This window comes from Aythya ferina, assembly GCF_964211825.1.
Source record: "Aythya ferina genome assembly, chromosome: 15".
NCBI lineage: Eukaryota > Metazoa > Chordata > Aves > Anseriformes > Anatidae > Aythya > Aythya ferina.
Window position 1 is genome coordinate 10,471,657 of NC_140314.1, and position 21,006 is coordinate 10,492,662.

Consider the following 21,006-nt stretch of genomic DNA (forward strand, 5'->3'; position numbering starts at 1 on the left):
AGGGAAAGAAAAGCAAAAACAGTGATGTGAAAAATTAGCTAAAAGAAAATCACAGTATTTCAAAATTGCTTTGTATCTTGGAGAAATTTTAGTATGAGCAAATGTGCTTTCTGATTAACAGATTCGTTATATTACACTTAGATCTCTTGCCTGGTCTTCAAATATGCAAGTGTTAAAAGTGAAACGGAAAAACACATATATCCTTTTAATATAAGAGACAGCTGAAATCGTGTGGTAATACTTCCTTTTTATCCTTACTCAAGGCTTTACTTATTGCGGAAGCAGTACAGTGACAGTTATCTTAAAAATCTCTACTTCATGAGAAAAAATAAAAGTACAAAACTTTTTTCACACAATGAACAATGAAGTCAACAAAATGAGTGATGGCAAATGCAAAAAAAAAAAAAATTTAAACCACAACATATGAGACATCTTTGAGAAACGAATATATATATGAAGGGTGATACTTACATGTTTTTCTGACATCTGGAGCTTTCTTGATTCAACTGTAATTCAACTTCAGTGAGTTCATGTTGCACTATTCCATCTCCCTGGCCATTCTGTAGAGCTTTTCTACTTTCCCGGCCTTTATACACTCTCGTGTTACTCGGATGACCTGAGCTAAGCTATAAAATATACTATTTTAGTTAACAGCTTAATGATATGCTGATATATGCTTCTGTTATTGTGCCTGTGAAAAAAAAGTCTTGAACGTTTTTTAGAAGATAGCAAAAAATACATCACTCAGATAATATCAACACAATTAAATCAATAAAATTACCTTAAATTCTTGAAAAAGTATCACCACATGAACATGCAAACTCATCTTCAGTTTGCTTTCTGGTGTAAGAATATGAGGTGGATGACCTGACCTTTTGATAGAACAAGTGGGAATGGTTTAAAACTAAACAAGATGAAATTTAAATATATGTTAGGAAAAAATTCTTCACACAGAGCTTGGTGAGGCACTGGAACGGGCTGTCCAGACAGATTGTGGATTCCCTATCCCTGGAAGTGTTTAAGGCCAGGTTGGATGTGGCCCTGGGCACCCTGATCTAATAAGTGGTATCCCTGTACATGGCAGGGGGATTGAAACTGGATGGCCTTTAAGGTTCCTTCTAACCTAAGCTGTTCTATGATTCCATCATTCTATCTGGAGGCAGGCAGAAGGAGGCAGGTTACGAGAAACAAAAGAACGCTTGGAAATCTTAGTGCAGTTGGAGCAATAATTACAAATCAGCCTCTCACTAAACTAACCATTTTCCAATACATACTTTTTGTATGCATCACAACAAACAGTCCCAGATTAATTCAGGATATGTCCTTCCTTAAACTGAGTAAAAGCATCATTATCTACATCAAATTATATATATATACAAAATATTTTTTCGGCTTTTACTACACTTGTTGATTGTCATACTTTTTATTTTTTATAGCGGCAAAACAGTTTTGTGAATTAGATCATCAGTCTGTGCTTCTTAAAGGATGGTACTGTAGCCCAGGCTTGTTTACTAAATTGTTAATATCACTGATATGAATTTTAAGTCCTTACTAGATTTGGAATGTTATTTTTATCATTTGCAGTATTCTAAAATTAAAATAGGCACTGTTCAACAGACAGCCTGTCAATAGAGTCTGTGACATTCAAATAATAAGAAGTTCCTATCTTAAACGTGCTACTAAACTATTGGATAAGGTCTTAATTCCAGTGTTACCAGGCAACATATTTACAACATCAAATGTAATTTTTATTCTCTGTGAATGTTTTGAATATTCTGATCACCAGTTTCTGGTCTCCTCCATCATTTGCTCACTGTCATTACACTGGATATTTGTGCAGAACAGAGTTTAGTAAACTGTCCAAGTTTCCTTTAGGCCAAAGTTAAGTCTATGATGGAAATTAAAGTTTCTGAACAAACACCCACCTGGAAAAGATGTGGGTGAGGAATTAATCCAAAGGATTAGCTAGTAAACAACAAAATGAGTTTATACAATTTTCCCCCAGCCATATAAAGGACTGGTGAAAAAGCCAGAGGGTAAATGTAGAAGATACCCTCTATTGCTTCAGTCTGAATTTTCTTTTTTTACTGAAAGGACCAGAGCTTGGCTGACCCAAATTTGTTTCAATTTGTTTCAAAATATTTCATAACTGGAATTTAGAGTTATTTTCTTGCCTCTATTATTCTCTATCCTGAAGATAAACTGAAAAATGAGCATTTATCTTTTTTTTTTTTTTTTTTTTCTCAGTTCTAGTCTGTTGCATTAGTCACAAGACAGGTCTTGATGTCTTGTTCAATAAGAACTCACATTTTTGACTTTACTTATACTGGGTATACTAGCATACCTGATTTGGCTTATTTTTAAGACAAATTTTCCCATTAACTGCGACTATAAACCAAAATCAATCAACCTTGTATGTATGTAATGGTTCACAGCTTTTCTACTTGTGTTTGAAAATGTATCAGATTGAAATGCTCAATGTAGTATTCAACTCTGTTCACATTGTTCCTTTCAAACATGACAAACAAATGAGAATAGTTTATTATTGATGTTGGCCCGTTAAGAAATCTGTTTTATGCTTGCAGTGTGTTTTATCAAGGCCATGGAAAAGTTGACAAAAGAGACCCATTTTCCTGTATTTGCGTCTGTAGACAGTATCCATTTTCTAAGCATCAGACAACACATATCGGTCCTCTGAGCTTTGCTTTTCATATCCCAAACTTCTAATCAATGTATGAAAAAGAAAAAGAGATGCTTAGTTAATAGTGAAACTATTCCAAAGAAGATCAAATGACTTGTAAATATAATAAATCGGTAATGGGCTGGGGAGGTTCCCCAAAATTCATGCATCTGTTCTTTTCTATAGAAATGCCATAGCATTCTTGTGCCTGAGTTTCATTTTTACAGCCAAATCCACCTCTATTTTAATTACTAAATTTTATTGCATATGATGGAAGTATAGTTAATACAAGTTGACACATTATTTTATTTCCTTCTGTTTTAGTCATTGCTACATGTTTTAAACCTTTACGCCAAAATATGGGACCTCCATTTACTGTAAAAGGGCATGAGCCTCTCCCATACCAAGAACTAAATTATGAAATTCAAACAAAATCAAGTGGAATTCCACTCAGCTACACTAAATCCAGACTTTTTTTCACAAAATCAACTGTCGGTATTCCTTTTTTCTGCTGCTAGCATTTTAATGTAACCACACAATCTATTTCCTTAAAAAACAAACAATCAGCCCAGCCTCTTGGTTCTTTAAAAAAAAAAAAAAAATCTAACAGACTATTTTCAAAAGTTAGAAATCACAGCAAAAATTATTTCTCATTTGTTTTATGCTTAACTAAAAATTAAAAATAATGTAGCAATTATGAGTTTTTTTTTAATCAAAACAAAAATCTCTGAAACAAAAATCACTAGGCTTTAAAAAAAAATAAAATACCTGAGTTATTAGTGTCTGTGAATTGCCTACTGTGCCCAGGCAGTAATGTTTTCTAATGTGTATGTCTGTATCAGTATAATGACAGCACCATGCTTCAGATCAACTGGATACTAATTACAGATTTACCTGATAGACTGGAATGGCTCCCAAGGAGCTGTTGCACTCTATTTAGCAAATAAGTGATTCTCCTAAAAGCTGCATAAGGACTTGTAATGCTAAATAATCTCATCTAGATACCATTTTGTGACACACTTTTTTAAAAAAAGTTTTGATGAACTTGCGATAATACCTTGCTAATATGCAGCAGGACTGCTGCAGATGCCTGGAGCTCCAGACTGGGGATTTGCTTGAACTCAAGAAGCCTGTTTGAAGCCCTTGAAGCTCCTCAAATGTCTGATCTAATGCCTCTTCTAACACTGTGAAAAGCAAGGATTTTCCATGTCATGAAATATGAGACATTCATTGAAGTTAAGAAGCAAAATATTACCTTCCCCCCCAACCCCCCCCCCCCAAAAAAAAAAAAAAAAAAAATATATATATATATATATATAGTAATTCTTCAAAAAAACCATAATCTCATGACAGCAATAAATTTAAAAAGCAAAAAGTAAGTTCAAAAAATGTCGGCAGAAAAGCATGGGGTATAGCGCCAGCACACCTTCAACATACACGTCTGGACACAACTTTACAGTCACAAGTGATCTAAAGTATTCATTTTCTAGAAGTATGAGGATGGGTTGATAGAATAATTACTTTAAAGACTGTAAGTACTTTTTGCTGATTTTTCACATCATTGAAGCATTTCAGGCTCATATGGAGCCCATAGTGTACATTCTAACTCCCACTATATAACATAAGCAATCCCACTGCATCACTGTGGGAAGGTGTTACTCAATGTGTGCAGAGTATCAGGTTGTGAGCTGTAATCATTATTTACACAAACTTGGAAAGCTGTAGAGAGAGTAACGAAGACCATTTTTAATGAACACTCTCTAAAGAAGTCATTAATTTGGTCATGACCTGTTACTGAAAATGTAATCAGTGAAATGTAAAAAACGGTTTTATACTCACTGTAACTGCCTCCCTATAAAGTAATAGTAATAACAAAAACACCTACAGTAAAGGCTTGACAACTCTGTGTGCGATATATGATCTCTTTTTCAGTTTAAAGTAGAGAAATTATTCTGAGCCAACATCAAGAAGAATTAGACACTTGCTTATCCTCATTACATCTTTTTGTTTCAAAAGCACAGTAGCATAATCAATTGTTCCCATCTGATTTGGAAAATCAACACTTAGAGTTCCTGTTATGAATCATCGTTCCTCTGGTCTATCACTTGAAACAAATATGTTTTTCTGTTCTTTGATTGTTCTTGTCTTTCAGGTTTTCACTTCTGATTAATAAAACGTACATCGCTAGCTACACTAAATAATTTGGTGAAATCTGAAATATGTACCATGGGCAAGTAAAAGGAAATTAACCTGAAACAAATTAAAACACTACAAAATATACTTCAATTTATAAATGTTGTTTTCAGATTACATTTTGACAGATTTTTGTCATTTACCTAAACTGTGTCTCATCTTAATCTACAGGAGAATTCAAGATTTGTCTCTAAATAATTTACACTGCATCCAAGGTGCCAGTAGCAAAATCCATCATGCTCTGCTGAATCCAAATTAAATCACTGGATATGGGGAAGAAAAAGGGAGAATAGTTGATGAATTTGAAAGTTATGACAGAATTTTCATAGACATATGATATTTCTTACTTTTCACGCTTTATTTTTTTTTCCTGATGTGTTAGTCATGAAAAAAAAAAAAAAAAAGCAAATAGTTACTAGTCTATAATTTATCATTACAGATCAGATCCTGACTTCAGAACGCTTAGTATCTTTTCCCTTCCTGTTGAGATTTATTCAACAGAACTAATCTGAAAACGAGGTAACATTCAACATCAGTAATTTAAGCACGCTCTCTCATTTTCCTCAGATACTTCTGGGGTTTGCTGCAGTGATTTTTGGCTCTTATATAAAAAATACTAGTAAAACGTACAAATAAGCATACAATAGTGAACTGAGTCTATACAGCAGACTAAAAACAAGGCATCCCTGAAAAAAATAAGTCAAGGCCAGAAATATTCATTGCTGCAAGAATTCCTTGATCCCAGGAAGTACAGAGTAAGTATAAAAGATCTAGTATGAATTAAGCTTTATCACATTATAATTAGTTACCCTGTGGCAAGAATGATAGATCTGCATAATAATTTTCTTAGAATTATAAGTTTTGTATTTATCTATTGTTTTATTTACTTTTTATAGTACATAGGTCTGTGTTTTTCAAAGTTTTAAAGATTCAAATCTTTTCAATTTCCTCACAAGTGATTGCCAAAACACCAAAAGCCTTGGAGATAGCTCAAGAAATGATTAGTAAAAAGCTCCATTTTTTTATTATTGTTGACTTTATCTAATTACTGCATGTTGTTTTACACTAAGATATACATGCATGTATACAAAAGACTTACACCTTCCCTCACGGAGGACAAAATTACAGTAACTCCTGCAATCTGATTGAATATAATAGGATTATCTGCTCAATCTATTCACCCTGTGCCTCCACAGATGCTTCTTAAAGTCAATAGTTATACTTAATAAAGAACTGCACAATGCATGACTGTTAAGAACAAGATAAAAATGTAAAACACCACGATCTTTTGAAGTTTATTTTCAGTAAACAAAGCCTTCTCTTTTTCTGGAAAAAAAAAAAAAAAAAAAAAAAAAAAAAAAAAAAAAAGGAGAACATATTTTAATGCTATAAAAGCTTTCAGATAGGATTTTCTAAGGAATCCAAGGAGATCAGGCACCTATTCCCTTAAGCTCCTTTGAAAATTGTAGCATTTATCTTCAGAAGTGCTTACAGCTAGCTGGAGAGATTCTGGCTGAAAGGATCCCATCAGGGTTTTGCAACCCCGAAGTCATGTAAATTGTACCACCCTCTTGATTTGCTGGAGCTTTGAAGTCATGTGGGCAACATTTTTGCTGCAAAAACGTCAAGTGTCCCCTAGCATGTCCTAAAAGGCATCAAATCAAAAATCCAATGAAAAGGGTTGTTCTCAATTCTGTTGAGCTGAGAAGATTCACAGTGAGGGTTAACCATGTACTTCTGTGACCAGAAGCCAGATACTACCAATGATGGACTTGCCTCTCAAGCTACTCCAGCCTGGGCACCCCTGGGCACTCTCAGACCCTCTGGGAAATGTGTAAGTGGCAACTATGAAAAGCCGATGGCACTGGGAGGAACTGCAGCAGGCCTGAGGGAACTGGAGGATAAGACAGCTTTAATGTGTACCTTTCAATGTTGATGTTATATTCATCGAAAATAGAGTTGAGGCTACTATACCCATGGTTTTGTATTGCTGGGAAAAACTGTCCCAAAAATCAGTTAGTCCACATCAATTGAAAGCTGGAAAACTGACATAAAAAAAAGTGGACACAAGCAAGATGAAAATCATATATGGTGGTTTGTGAGGGACTCTTCTATCTAAATCTTATTTCTGGTGATATGGTTAGCGTAGATCTTTCCTGACAGCATTCCCACTGTGTCAGAACTTGGAAGAAAATGGTCTGGTTTCTTTCCCTGAAAATTACAACCAAATATATTAAACACAACTTCTTACTATGACAGTATCATTGTTAGCGAATGGACACAGAGTAAGCCTTTCAAAAACTGTAGCTTGGAATAGGCACACTCAATACTACTCATACAGTTTTGTTGAACAAATGGAGATGTGTGACAGCTCTGAGCAATTCAAATTGATTCTTGTGCTGACAATGCTATGTGTTTGTAAAGGTTTATGAACATTGATTGAATTTGTTGGTAGCTTGGAAGCTACCAACTGTTGCTCTCGAAGTCTGGGTATCTTTGTTTTGTGTGTGTATGCATGGAAAGATGAATTTTCCAATATATGTTTTGTATTTTAGCCTCAGAAAAAATACCTAAGAGGTATACAATACAGGAACCATACAGACTTTAAAAATTGCAAAAGTGCATTAAGCATATGTCTTAGAGTAAGAAAAGTAATTGCTCGTACATTAAAATTTTGATTCTTCTGCAAAGCACTTGATCCCTAAAGAAACAATTTCAATAAACAAATATATCCCATGGCATGCTTAGAACAAGGAAGTCAAGCACAGAGAGCCTCCTTTCATGCATTATTTTTGATTGTCCTACTTTGCTGTGTCAGGAACAGCAGTGACAGCTTAAGCGTTAAAGCTTTTTGACATTGCAACAAACCAAACAAAGCCTAGTTTCACATTTTGGAATTTATTTTATACCACATCTATATGATAAATGAAACTGGGAGTTTTCAGCATTCTCAAACAATAGCAGTCACTGGGAACTGTTTTCAGAGATGATGTTTCCTTCGTGTAAGGATTCTCACTAGCTGAGTAGAAAAAACACACTTGATAGCCAGCTCCAGCAGCCAGGCTGGCCAACACAATTACTGCACATTCTGTCAGCACATTTCCTCCCTTCAGCTTTACTCCTCCAATCTTTTTCAATATTGTTAAAATGAGCAATCATTTGTGATTCAGAATCCCAAAAAAGGCAGAAACCAACAATTCCCAATGGCTATAAATTATTAATGCAATTGTGCCAATCACACAGAGCTTAGTGCTTTTAAAAATGGAATGAGATTATCTGCACAGTTATTTTCAATCAGATTCATCTCTTATTAGGGGGCATTATGCATATGGCTTACTTTCAGCGAGCTATCTTCTTTAAAAAAAGATTATTGCACAGTCATTTCTTGTGAAATACTATGCAAGCTCTAAACTTACATACTAAATCAATTTTTTGTTTCTGGAAATAATTATATGTAATGGATATTTTCTTTTGTAGATTCTTTTGAATATAAAAACCTGTTCTCAATTATTATTCCTATTGAAATAATAGGAATTTAGGTCCTTGCTTTGAGTTGGTCCAAATTTACACCGGACTAACAAATATATAGCCAGACGTGATGGCTGTGGCATACTTTTTTTTTTTCCTGCAATAGATTTAACAGCCTATAATAGAAAAGTTAGTAAGAGTAACTGTACAATATAAAGTTATATACAAAACTACTGTATGGTGTTAAAATGCAGCTGGGGTACATAACTGTCACTAAAACTAAAAACCAGGAAATTTTTCTAGTATACAGAAGTCTAAAAAACAAACCAACAAACAAACAAACAAACAAAAAAACACAGTTGAGGGTAGCAGAAATGATGATTCTGAGGAATCCAGAAGCTGCTCAAGGGTGTGATTTTCTTTGCAGGTTCTCACTTACAAATGCTGTTCAGATGGTTCTCAGAATCTGGACTCTGTCCTGCCATGGCCTGCACTGGAGGTGGTATGGAAGAGACTACATCACCTAGAGACAGAAGATGACTTTAGATTTACTGTTACATCTTGTAAGACGGCTGTGAAACTGCCCATATACTTGCAACTCCATACGACATATTCAGATTATCCCAATATCACACCACAGTGTCAATATGCTGAAGGCAAAGAAACTACAACCAGACTGAGTGCTGCCTCAAGTTGCATCTCTATTCCCTCATGTGTGTCAGGGTAGCGAGGTGGAATCAGACCTGCATTACATTCATATAGTTTGAGAGCTGAAATACTGAAATCATGAGGATAAAGACACTAATTCAGAACACATAAGCATGTTTCATGTAATGGAACTCAAATATTTTCTTAGTCAGCAAAAATGTTAGTAGAAAACTCTACAAGCTTAACCGCCTTACTTTATCTGGGCCAAAAAACAGTGCTTTCTTTCCAAGACCCTTGCTTTTTGCATTAAGCATCAGATTATTTTATCTCTTGCGTTGATGGAAAAAGTGATCTTTAAAGCACTGAGCTGTCAAAATACTGCATCGGGATTTTGCTATATTCTTTTCCATACTTCAGCTCCGTATTTCAAGTACTGGCAATCATCATATTGAACACATCTTCTACAATATGGAGAACTGACTGATTGTTGCGGTCATATGCCATGGTGCCATTTAACAACATGTATTCCCATCTGTGAATTCTCTTTCTGGCATTTGGCTTGTACTTTATTTTTCCCATCTAAAAGTCTGGTAGTAGTTTCTCACTATTATTCTGATAACAGTGTGGGTCAAACTCGTTCCACTGTGAATGTGCATTTATACTTGCAGAGAGTGAGTGATTGATTGGTATCAGGCAGAAGTGACTTCTCTTGTTACATTTCTGGCATGTTATTCTGTGGTTAATCAGCTCTACTGAATGTCAGTCAAACCTACCAGATGTGACTCTAATGGATACCTGCTAGTTGCCTGATGTCTGTTTTGTCACTGATGTGGCCGGAGTGCTCCTAAAAGTTACAAAGAAATAAAAAAGAAAAAGAGCATATAGCTTAGCAAATAACAGGAAGCTGTATTTATAAAGTAAAAAGTAGCTGTATTCCTACATATCTCTGTGATCTCTGCTTTTAAATATACAGTCAGCTGATTTGTTCAATATGAATTAATCACAGGACTATCTGCCCTTGTTTAATCAGGAAAGATTAATGCAAAATAGTACTTGGGATTTTTTGGCATGTCCTGTAGGGGGTAAAAGACTGTTATTAATTATTTAGTTATTTAAATGCTTAAGAGTTCTGGAACACATGCGTTATGAATAATCTTCAAAAAGATCACAGAAATTTTTATCATGACTGTACCTTTTAGGCTGAAGAAAAGTATCTCTGAAGTGAACGCTGCTATGAAGAGAAAAAGGAAAATAATTCTGTCCCAAAGCAAGCTTAAAATTCAGTCCTGGTGGTCTGAAAGGACTGAAATTACTTTCATTTAAGTAAAAAACATAAACCCGTTCAGTTTTAGATCCAGTATGAATCTAAGATGCAACTTGAAATATCCCAAGATTACTTTTCCATTCTGGTTTATAGACAAGATTGGCCCTGGAATTACCAGATATTTGACAATCATCAGACTGAAAATTCCAGCTTTTATTAATGAAACATGTGGTTAGATTAACCAAATTGCGTACATCTAATATAAGGATATTTATTCAAATATAATTTTTAGCAATTTTGCATCCAATTCCACTGGAGCAAAACTTTGTTTTACATATCCAAACAAACCAGATACAATTTTTTTTAAAAGGTCAATTATTTCACTGTTGTTTAAGACTGTATTATGCTGATGTTTTACTTACTATATAAACAAACTTCTATTATGTATTTGCCAGTAGCAGTTAAATCTGCTGCCTGCACAGTTCACTTATTCTCCTCATTCATTAGCTGCAGTGATATTATTGGTTTCTGAAGGATTTGGCTTCAGAAAGCCTGCCTGGAATTTGAAAAGTAAAATGTGTAACACGCTCAGCCAAATGCTGTTCATCGCATTCAGTTTTATTAAAACCATCAAGACCACCTGAATTAGTTCAGTGTCAGTCCTGCTTGTTATAGAGCTTCTAAGCAAGCAGACTTTGAAACTACCTCCACATTTTCCTAATTTTCCTTTTCTAAAGGATTAGAAATATGTTGGGAACAAATACATCTCAAAGATCAGGATTAACTTGGTAGGTGAGCTAGTTTCAGGAACTGCTACAAATGGCTACTTTTGTTTTCTGATTATTTTTTTTTTTTTCCTTCTTCTGATCAGCCTGAATTTTAAGATGGTAGAATGGATTAATTCTAGTTTCTAAAATGGAAATTGAATCCAAAATTGAACTCTGACTGGGAAATTTCAGGGTATGTTCTTGTCCTAGCACAAGCCTGTAACTGCTGACAATATTATCTTCAAATCCATTCCCAGTTTGGAGATTAAAATGATGCATACAATGTCTAACGGGGAAAATCAGACAGGCAGTTTTTTTAAGTGACATCTTAAAGGATATAACAAAATAAGATTTTTAAAATCTGTTTTAAAGCAAACTGCAGTTTAAATTGAACATGAATTGTAAACCTAGCAATGAGAATGGAGATGGTAATTGTGGTTCATATCTGATCACTCAGTGAATATGAACCTTTCCCTTTTGACACCTTAAAAAATATATAGATATACACCCAATGCAAAGCACAGATTAACCTTAATTCACTGGCCTAAAACATGTATATGCTTTTAATTTTCAGTGAAAATGACACAGTATTTTTAGCACACCCAAACAATGTGGGAGTATTTTTGCATTTTATTAATAGGTCAAGAATAGATCAAGATCACAGACATTAATCCTAAAACTACTGTTCTACTGAAGCCTGTTTCATAAAATAGAAGTAAACTTTTTTTTTGTCAGTTTTCTGTTTGGTATAAATGTTTTGTTTTTCACATTGCTGAGGTATCATTTTAAATTAATACCTTAAAGAAGAATTCTGAGGAAAAAAGTCAGTGTATCCTTACCTTCATTGTATTTTCCTTCAGCTAAATTCATGATACTGAGAAATGATGCATTATTCTAAGGACTCATAAGTCAGCAATTTTTTTTAAGTCATCTTACACATTGAATATTTGTAAATGTACGATTTCATCTGTATGCATGCAATACCCTCCATATTTTCACATGGAACTTTTGCACCACAAACAGACAAACGATGATGAGCTTTAGCTTTAATCATTCCTTATAAGCAACTGTAGCGCTGAAATTTTGTAAGGAGGATCTGAGATATGGGTCACGTTGATAATGCCAAAAAACAGATCTAGATGTGCTTTAGAAAAACAGAGCAGTTTGTCAGTAAGGATATTTATAGCACTGGAAGAATAGGGGAAATATGAAGCTAAACTTAGAAAGTCAAAGGGACCGATTAAAGGTAAGTAATGAAAATATTGTGGTTATTACTAGGTCTCTCACAAAGGCAATGATCAACCTTTACAATGGGCATAGCAATGCTGTCTTACATGTGCTAGAAAAATGGAGCACTGAACAAGAGAGTTTTACATTGCATAAACCTCTATAAAGGGGCTAAACAAAACATCGCAGCACTGTTTTAGTTTATATTAGGCACAGTGATTCTGCACTTCATCCTATTATGAATTTAGGGAAATCATGCTTCCCCTCTATTTATCATTTTACCCATCCTTGTCTATGCTGTAACAGCAATTCCACAGAACTTAATTAACTGGTACCTCTAAAGTACTGCAAAGTTAGTATCAAAAGAGCTAAGCAAGCGCAAACTTTTACTTTTTTTTTTTAATATAGAGACTTGCTCCTTGGAAAGAGATCAAGTTTTTTACTGCGTATATAGGACTGGGTTAGGCCTCTAAAAAGAAAAAAAAAAAAAAGTAAAGAAAAAACAATCTCAAAACCTGTAGGCTTAATTGGGGTCTCTCTTAATTTGAAATCTGCAAGGAAGAAAAAAACAGCTGAAAAGATGAACCATAAAATTCTAGAAATAAAATATAAACGACTGCAAGTGTTTGTGCTATCAAACTAATACCTTCCATACGAGTGTCAGGAAACCTTTTTTTATGATCTCAGGTATGGTCATTACCAGTAAACAAGTTGGCACAAAGGACGCAAGCTTGCCATGGGGCATGAAGTCAGACCCAGTCCTGGGTAATGTGAAGAATGTAAGAGGCAGGGGCCAGGTCCTTCACTGAAAGGGGTCTACTCTGAACTTCAGCAGGCTCTGGTCCTTATGGGGAAGGGGACCATTACAGGAGTATATCTAGTAAACATGTAAGAGGATATTAACAGCACATTTCTACAGGAAAACAAGATACTCTCTCAGCAATATTGCTGCAGCCAATGACAAGTATGTATGTAGGCTCCTAGACAAAGATGATGTTAGACAGCTACACTCTATAGTGCAGAATCACTGTGCCAGGTTCAGACGCAGCCCTTAATGGCTTTCTGACAGAACTTTGGTTGTAGCTTCAGCAGAAAGCAGATGCGCCCTTTCAAATTGCCACTTTATTTTTAACATCTTCGTCTCAAGCTACTAGTGGTATATGCTGCTCTTACACATTTTTCCTATGTGTACATTCCCATCCCACAAACAACAATTTGTTCTAATAACTACCACTGAGCACTTTCGACCTACTTGTCCATCACATCTTTTTTCCTTCCTTGTAGAATTCATCATGTGCAAGAGCAGAAGCTCTTTTTGCTGACCCACAATATTAATAATGAGTTTTCAGAACATATATAAGGATAGTACTGAGGAAACGTATTACTGAGGTTGACTTATGATTTCATAAGCCTGACAAGTGGCTTGGTCCGTGCATTTATATCAACATCTCCAGAAAGCTGGTGGACTCTTAGGTCAGAGATGATACAGATGCTTTTATAGCTCCAGGAATGTTTGTTCCTTAGGTTTCTCTGAGTTTATCACAAGGCCAGAAAGACAGGACAAAAACTTCTTACCATGAAATAAAGCTCTTAGGTGGTGTAGTAATGCTGCCAACGCAGTGTCACTTTGGCAGTGCCTTTTAAAGAATTTTTTAATCTTTGTTATGTACTGTGTGTTTGCCAGTCTACACTCTGGGCAATCGCACCTGCTATAATTGGTATATTCCCTTTCTTATAATCTCCAAAATTATACATGAAGAATTAGGTGCTGGGAGAGTGTGTACACTAAACTGCTGCCCTTGAACATTACACAAAAGACACTGCTGTGTAACTTGCAGAACACAGAGTGTGAATGCTAAAAATATATATTGCAAGTATGAAAGAATAAACAAGGAATTTCTAAACCTAACATATAGAATCTCTTTAGCCCTATCATCTCTATGGCTAAAACTTCTTTCAGGTCTAACAGTCTAAACCAAGAATCAGACAGAAAGCTTGGTATTGAGTAATCCCCGTTACTTGCAGGAGCATACTACAAATCTGTCTCAGGACGAGTCTTGCAATAAAAAGCAATTAAGTTTTAATGAACACACTCTTTATGTTCTTAATACAGTTAAGGACACTGAATAATAGCATTTACCTTAGAGGTGATGGTGTTTTTCATGTATTATCTTGTGGATGAAGTAAAGTGGCTTATAAGCCTTGTGGCCTGGCTGTTTCCCACTAATCTTAATAACATTTGCTCCTATAAAACACACAACGAGGAAGCTCTTTTAGTTACAATTATAAATATCAATGTAGCTACACACAAGACCCTTCAAATTATTCAGATCAGCTCTTCTACATGCCATATTTATTGTACACGGGAATCAGTAGCATTTCTAAATGGCATTATCATGGGTTACCATGGAGGCCTACAAGTAAGAAGATAATGCTGGACCTTGAAAAAAAAAAAAAAACAACACACATATACTTCATGATACTTTACCCACACCTGAAAAGGAAAGGTCCAGTAAAAGATGAAAAAAGAAACACAGCAGTAGAAGAATTTTCATAATCACTATCACAGAGCAAAAACTCTAAGTCTGAGGTGCCCTCACTCCTGGGACCAGCGCTTTTTAGATATGTTTATTTTCATATTAGAGACAAAATAGAAATGAAAGCCAACACAAGAAATACACATCAGCCCCATCTTTTGGCGTGTCCAGGCACACAAATAAGCATCCAGATGCTCTGTTCACTGCTTAATTAGTGATAATTTGTTAGTAATCTGAAATATTAGAAGTATCACATATGACAACAAAAGATTATTTACAATTTGTGACAGATCTCTAACTGCTCACTTAGATTGATCAAAAAATAAAAATAAAAAATCTTGCAGCTGTCTAGGTAACACATTTTTAATGTTCATTGCTAAATTTTTAGGTAAGATTTCTCAAGAGGTCTCATGTAACCAAAGAGATTTTAATTGCTAGGATGTAGAGAAGGAAGGCCATTAACGATGTGCCAGAGTGTGCTCAGTACTAGCTAGAATGCAAAGGAAGCTACGGATCTTCCTTGGGCGTGTTCCACACAAACAAACTACCTCACAAAGCAATGCAGACAGCTCTGGATGAACTGCAGAGGTAATATCACAGTTTGCAATTTCTCCTATTTCAATAAATAAATGACCTAATGATAGATCAGATCTGCTGTCTGTTCAGCTAGCATCTGACATCACTAAGCACCTGGTCGTCCTTACCACAGCATCAGGCATCTTCTCAGTCATTCATGGATTTCTCTCTGTCACGGTTCCTCCCATTTAGCAAAATACTACTCCCTATTTCCTGTTGGAGAGCTGCAGTGACAAAAAGTGATTAAGTTGGATACACAGCTCCTGACGCCCAATTTTGGTCCATAGTGCAAGGTCCTTACCCACCTGCTTCCTTCTGCTGCTGTAGGGAGAGGACACCATGTAGGAGTGCTGCATTTCTGATATGAACTGGAGGGGGCTGCTCTCAAAACAACCCGCAGCAAGGTTTCTCCACAGTTCTGCAATCTCCTATATCATATATATGCATAGAATATTTTGTGAGCCTTCTGTACCAGGAAGAACTTGCTATCACCCGCAGTGCACTACCACAGAAATAACATTTATTTCATCTGCTAGGAACAGTAGTAATATCTTAATCCCACATCTGGATGCCACAATTCAAAGCAGCAATTAATCATAAGTGGAGACTATACAGCTGAATTCCACCACATGCACCCGCAACCACACACACATAATCAGGATGAAAGGTGACAAATGAAAACACCACATAACTCTACTGTAGCTAAGTTCTAGATGGAGGTAGAGCATAGTATAACACCTCTACACTTTGGTATGGATAAATCCCACTGCAAACAGGGGTGTACTCTATACTCAGCATGTAATATATAACCTACCTGAAAACAAATTGACAGCATATTCAATAAAGTTTAGAAGAAAAATAAAGTGGCTGCTGCTGAATTCCCAAGTCAGAGACCTCATCCAATACAAAACTGGAAGGAATCCAGATGTGGTGCTAGAATGAGAGCAGAGAGCAATTTATCCAGGATCCAAACCTCTTCTCAGTGAGCTTAATTGAAAAATTCCCATCAGCTTAAGCAGATTGTAGCAAGATGGATTCCTAGTTTGTGGTTTTATTATATTTTCTTATGTTTCATATCTATTACTTACATTATAAATTATTTTTACACCCTTTGTTATGCTGAAAGCACTGCATTCGTTATGTTTGCAAGAGGCAACCTAGCCTGCTTTAATACGTGTATTACAAATAAGATATTATTATTGAATCAAGAGGTTCATTATCTTTTCTAGGACAAAAACCTGTAAGTTATAAAACATGAAATAAACGCAAGAAGTTTATTAACTTTTGCAGTAGTCAGGCAGTGGTATAAATACATCTCTCTTTTATTCTGGAAAATCTTTCACCTCTATTTCAGTCTTTGGCCTTTGCACTTCAGATAGGTGTGTTCTGCTACCCACACAAGTTTCTAACCAAAGTCTGATTTCAGTATGTGTATATAATATTTCTGAGTCCCAAAAGATGCTGCAACATTTGGTACAGCCAAACATCTTGCTTAATTCATTATTCACTATTTAAAATTTTGTCAGAATTCCAGGCATGAAGTGAAAGAATAAAAAAAAGTAAGATAAAGAAGTTAACCAATCACACACCATCATCAACATAAATAAATCAGAAAGCCCATATGCTTAAATTTGTGAATCCAAATTACATGACGAAAAACTTGCACATAACAGAAATAGTACAAAACCCAGTTTTAGTCTATCAAAATTGTAATAGGGCCACATTTCCAATGAGTAATTGACACAACTACCAATGCCTGTAACCACGTTTTTATATGAATACGTAGCTTTATCAATTGTGACATTAAACATCCCTTCCTGATGCTCCTGTCCATTTTAACATCCTCCTTGAAACACAGTGGTGGCCAGGGATACACAAAACACCTTGCTGTCAAACAATTCAGACCCTGATCAAACCCTACAATTTATATAGCAAACCACATTTTATTTACTTTCCAACACTTTACGAAATCAAGGGAAAATTCAGTATTTTCCATAGGCCCTTGAATTTCAGGAGTTCCAGAAGAGGCCTGGCAGCCTGGTGATGAGGACTGCATTCTCCATCAGTCAAAACATCTTTGACAAGTCTCTTTCAGTCTGCACAAAGAATGAAGCAAGCTTCGTGGCTTTGGCAACCCTGCTTTAGCCTTTTCTCTTTTTTATTACACTAGCAATAAAATGAAAAAGCACCACTTGCTTTTTCTTTTAACTGATTTGATTGACTTAGTTACAAACCTGATTTTAGTTGCATAAAGATATTTAGCAGGTATTGCAGGGGTCTAAGATGAAGCCTGAGCTGCAGAAGCAGACCAAAAACATCCACTTCAGGCAGTGGGAAGACACAGAAGGTTATGGGACATGTCATCTACCTACAGGTTACAGCAGAAATTCCCCCATATAAAGGGATTGTGGTAATAAAGCAAAAAAGACATTTCTGCCAGGTCTCAGAAAATGAAATTAAAGACTTTCTCAGCAGAGATGTATGTGTACAATTGATTAGATCAAAATTCAAAGAATTCAAAACTTTTTGCCTCAAATTCAAGTCATAAAAGTGTGCTTTGCTGTAAGAGCTCATACAAACCTTCAAATCTTCTCTGAAAATACAGAACTTGAATTTCCGTGGCTCTTGGCTTTGATACACTTATTTAAAATTTTGCAAGGAAAGCCCCAAATATTAATTGCCCTCTGTTGTCACTGGATAAGTTTTTAGCATACCAACCCTGGGGAAATAAGATTTTAATAATCAATTGGTTATACAACATGGAGGTTTCATACATTGAAAACATGATCCATCACAAAAGTTTGGTTTTGTTGCTATCCGAAGAGACCAGCTAAAATTATTGACAGAGAGTTAATAGCATCACAAAGTTGGAAACTGTGGGCTGAAAAAACACAAGAGAAAATAGGATGTTACCAGAAACCTGCAGGCTAGAAACCTGCCTTTGAATTCCTAAATGTGTGATGAGTTACATAATGCAGTTAGAACTCAATAAACAAAGCCTGTCTGCTTAGGAAGCCAGAATTAGACCATTTATCTCCTACAATGAGGAATGTTTAAAGTTATTTCTCTGTCAGTGGTAAAATTATGAATAAACCTAATGAAAAATATAGACTCTGTGGGAGTACAGAATATGCCTGGCTATAACTTCACTTTTGTTTAACTACAGGAATATTGCTAGTTAAACGTTCTTCTATCTTAAAATATCACATCTGGTAAGATACAACCCACAGAGTAGGAAAAAAGGTAGTGGGGCCTGAAAACAAACACCTTCCTGGGAGTTTAACCACCACCCGCCTTTAATGAAAACTTGTAGTAAAGAAAGTCAGCTGTAGGCAACTTAACAGTATCCTAGTTAGCTGTTAATCACCTGTTGTAAAAGTACCTGCATGATGGGAAAAGTATAAAGGTTTGTTTGTTTGTTTGTTTGTTTTAATTACTAGATATCATAAAATAGCTTTATAGCATAGTGGAAATAAGGATGATGGATAGCTCACACAAGCAGTTTCAATCTTTTAAACACTTTCCTAATCACAATAAGTGGTCACTTCTGTTTATACATCATTTGAGTGTGCAAATTCAGAAGCATTGTGTGCACTGGATGAAAGGCACTATTTTATTTCTACCTTTTTCTTCTCTTCTGTATATAATATATAGTCAGATTTCTCTCTCTGGGAATGAGTTCTGCAGAAACGACAGCCATCCTGACAATGGACAGACCCATTATAAGAAGCATAATGAGTCTGGTCACTCTTAGGTTATTCTTCCTTACAAAGGAAGAGGGAGCGAGCAGCAGATGAACATGAATCCGCAGTGCACCCTTGGGGCAAGGACAGCTCACTGCACATTTAGCAGGAGCACAGGCAGCAGGTCAAAGGAACTGAGAATTCCCTTTTATTAAGCACTTGTGAGACCTCAGCTGGAGTACTGCCTCCAGTTTTGTATCCCCCAGTACCAAAAAAAAAAAAAAGACTGACATACTGGGGTGAGTAGCTGGGAAGCTGGAGCACATAATGTACCTGGAGACAGGGAAGGCAGAACCAGGGTCTTCTCAGAGACTAGCAAAGGGACTAAGATCAATAGTGACAAGACACAGCAATGACAACTACAACCAGATACATTGAAAAATAATTTTCACAGTGAGGGGCTGTCAACCATTGGCACATACCTTGAAGGTATTTAAAGCTTGTCAGAACTAGACCCCAAAGCAACCTGATCAAGCTTTGAAGTAAGCCCTGCTTTAAGTAGATAACCTTCAGAAGTCCCTGCCAATCTAAATTATTCTATATTTCTAGTTTAGACATAAACATAGTGTTTCAACAAAACCATATATAAGACAGTATTCCCTTACCTGCTTATAAAACAAAACAAACACGGTAGCAAGAATGTACTCTCATCATTGTCCAATTTACGTCCGTGACTTTCCTGTACAATAATAAAATTTATCTCCACTATGCTGTGTGGTAGTAGTTCTTCAACAACTCCTTAATACTAGGCACTATGAAGGTAGAAAGAGCTGCTTTCTAAAGTCACCATTTTGCAGTGATCCCAAAAGATCTATCTGAAGGAGTTATCTCAGAGTTTAATGTGTATGCAAATAGCAATTTGAACCGAGCTACAGGAGAACAGTCAAGTTCTGGTTTACTCAGCTTGATTGCTCCTTGACATCCTTGCTGTAGTACATCTGCTTTCAGTCAGCATGTCTTAAGATCATGGCAAGAAGAGATGGGAATCCATGAGATTCCTTTTTGTAGTAAAGGGGCAGGTGAGAAGCAATGAGGAGCTCACAACTAGAAAGCCCATAAATAATCCAGCTCCCTGAGAAACCAGTGGAAACTGGATGAGGGTTCCGGAGCTCCCTTCTGCTTGTTATGTTTTTGCTTTATTTCTGTTTTGTAAACTAAAGGATTCAACACATCAGCAACCTTAAGTCTGAGTCATTACAATGGGCAGAATTACTTTTCTTGGAGAAAATATACCAAACATAATTTAACTTTTTAAAAATATTCTCACAGCTTGGAAACGCAGAGGTGTGCCAGTTCAGCTGCTGAATGTGTGAGCACAAAAGCTTCTTAGAGTGAAAATCCTGCTGAGATAGCACTATCACCCAGTGCGCTGTCATGTCCTCAGGACAGGAAAAGCTCCTTGAGTGAATATTACTGTTCACTCCCAGAAAGTAAATAAGCAGATGAAATAATTTAGCAAGGAAACGAGCAGCAGGCTGAAACGTTAGCACACTCTCTGCTAAGCAAAAGCAGCACAGACTTAAGTTCTTCTGAATGCCTGGAAGTCTCCTTGCACTGAACAGTCTCGATCTGCGTGACCTTGTACCTAGGAATCAACAACAAGAATGTTAGGCATACATGTAGCTTGAGAATGCGTTGGAAACGTAGCACAATGTGTCTGAACCATGGATTTTTAGAAGTCAAGAGTGCACCTAACAGAACCTGGAATACTTTCTTTGCTGTGAGGAGTTGTTTGCTTATTCATGAATAAAATAATTTACAATGAAATCACATAGGAGACTTCATAAATACTGTATACAAGTAAGCAAGTCAGAAGTAGGCAAACCTGCATTTTGCTCTGACCACATTCCAGCAGGACTCACCTTTTGACTTTGCAGGGATCAGCAAACACTAATCAGATCTA

The 21,006-nt window shown here is 35.9% G+C and overlaps 1 long non-coding RNA gene across 4 annotated transcripts in view; it reads right to left on the reverse strand.

The window, feature by feature from the left end:
* Positions 1-471: 471 nt before the first annotated feature.
* LOC311445204 overlaps positions 472-21,006 on the reverse strand; it is a 161,423-nt gene continuing 140,888 nt past the window's right edge. For 2 of the 4 annotated variants that reach the window (XR_014698297.1, XR_014698298.1), the window contains 9 exons: positions 16,175-16,293; positions 15,666-15,788; positions 15,489-15,584; positions 14,388-14,492; positions 9,785-9,833; positions 8,781-8,864; positions 5,017-5,136; positions 3,738-3,864; positions 472-626 (listed from right to left, as the gene is read on the reverse strand). This is a non-coding gene — a long non-coding RNA (uncharacterized lncRNA). Of the gene's footprint in view, positions 627-3,737; positions 3,865-5,016; positions 5,137-7,755; positions 8,865-9,784; positions 9,834-14,387; positions 14,493-15,488; positions 15,585-15,665; positions 15,789-16,174; positions 16,294-17,940; positions 18,069-21,006 lie in introns of those variants that run through there. The other 2 variants (XR_014698299.1, XR_014698300.1) reach the window with 2 other exon arrangements.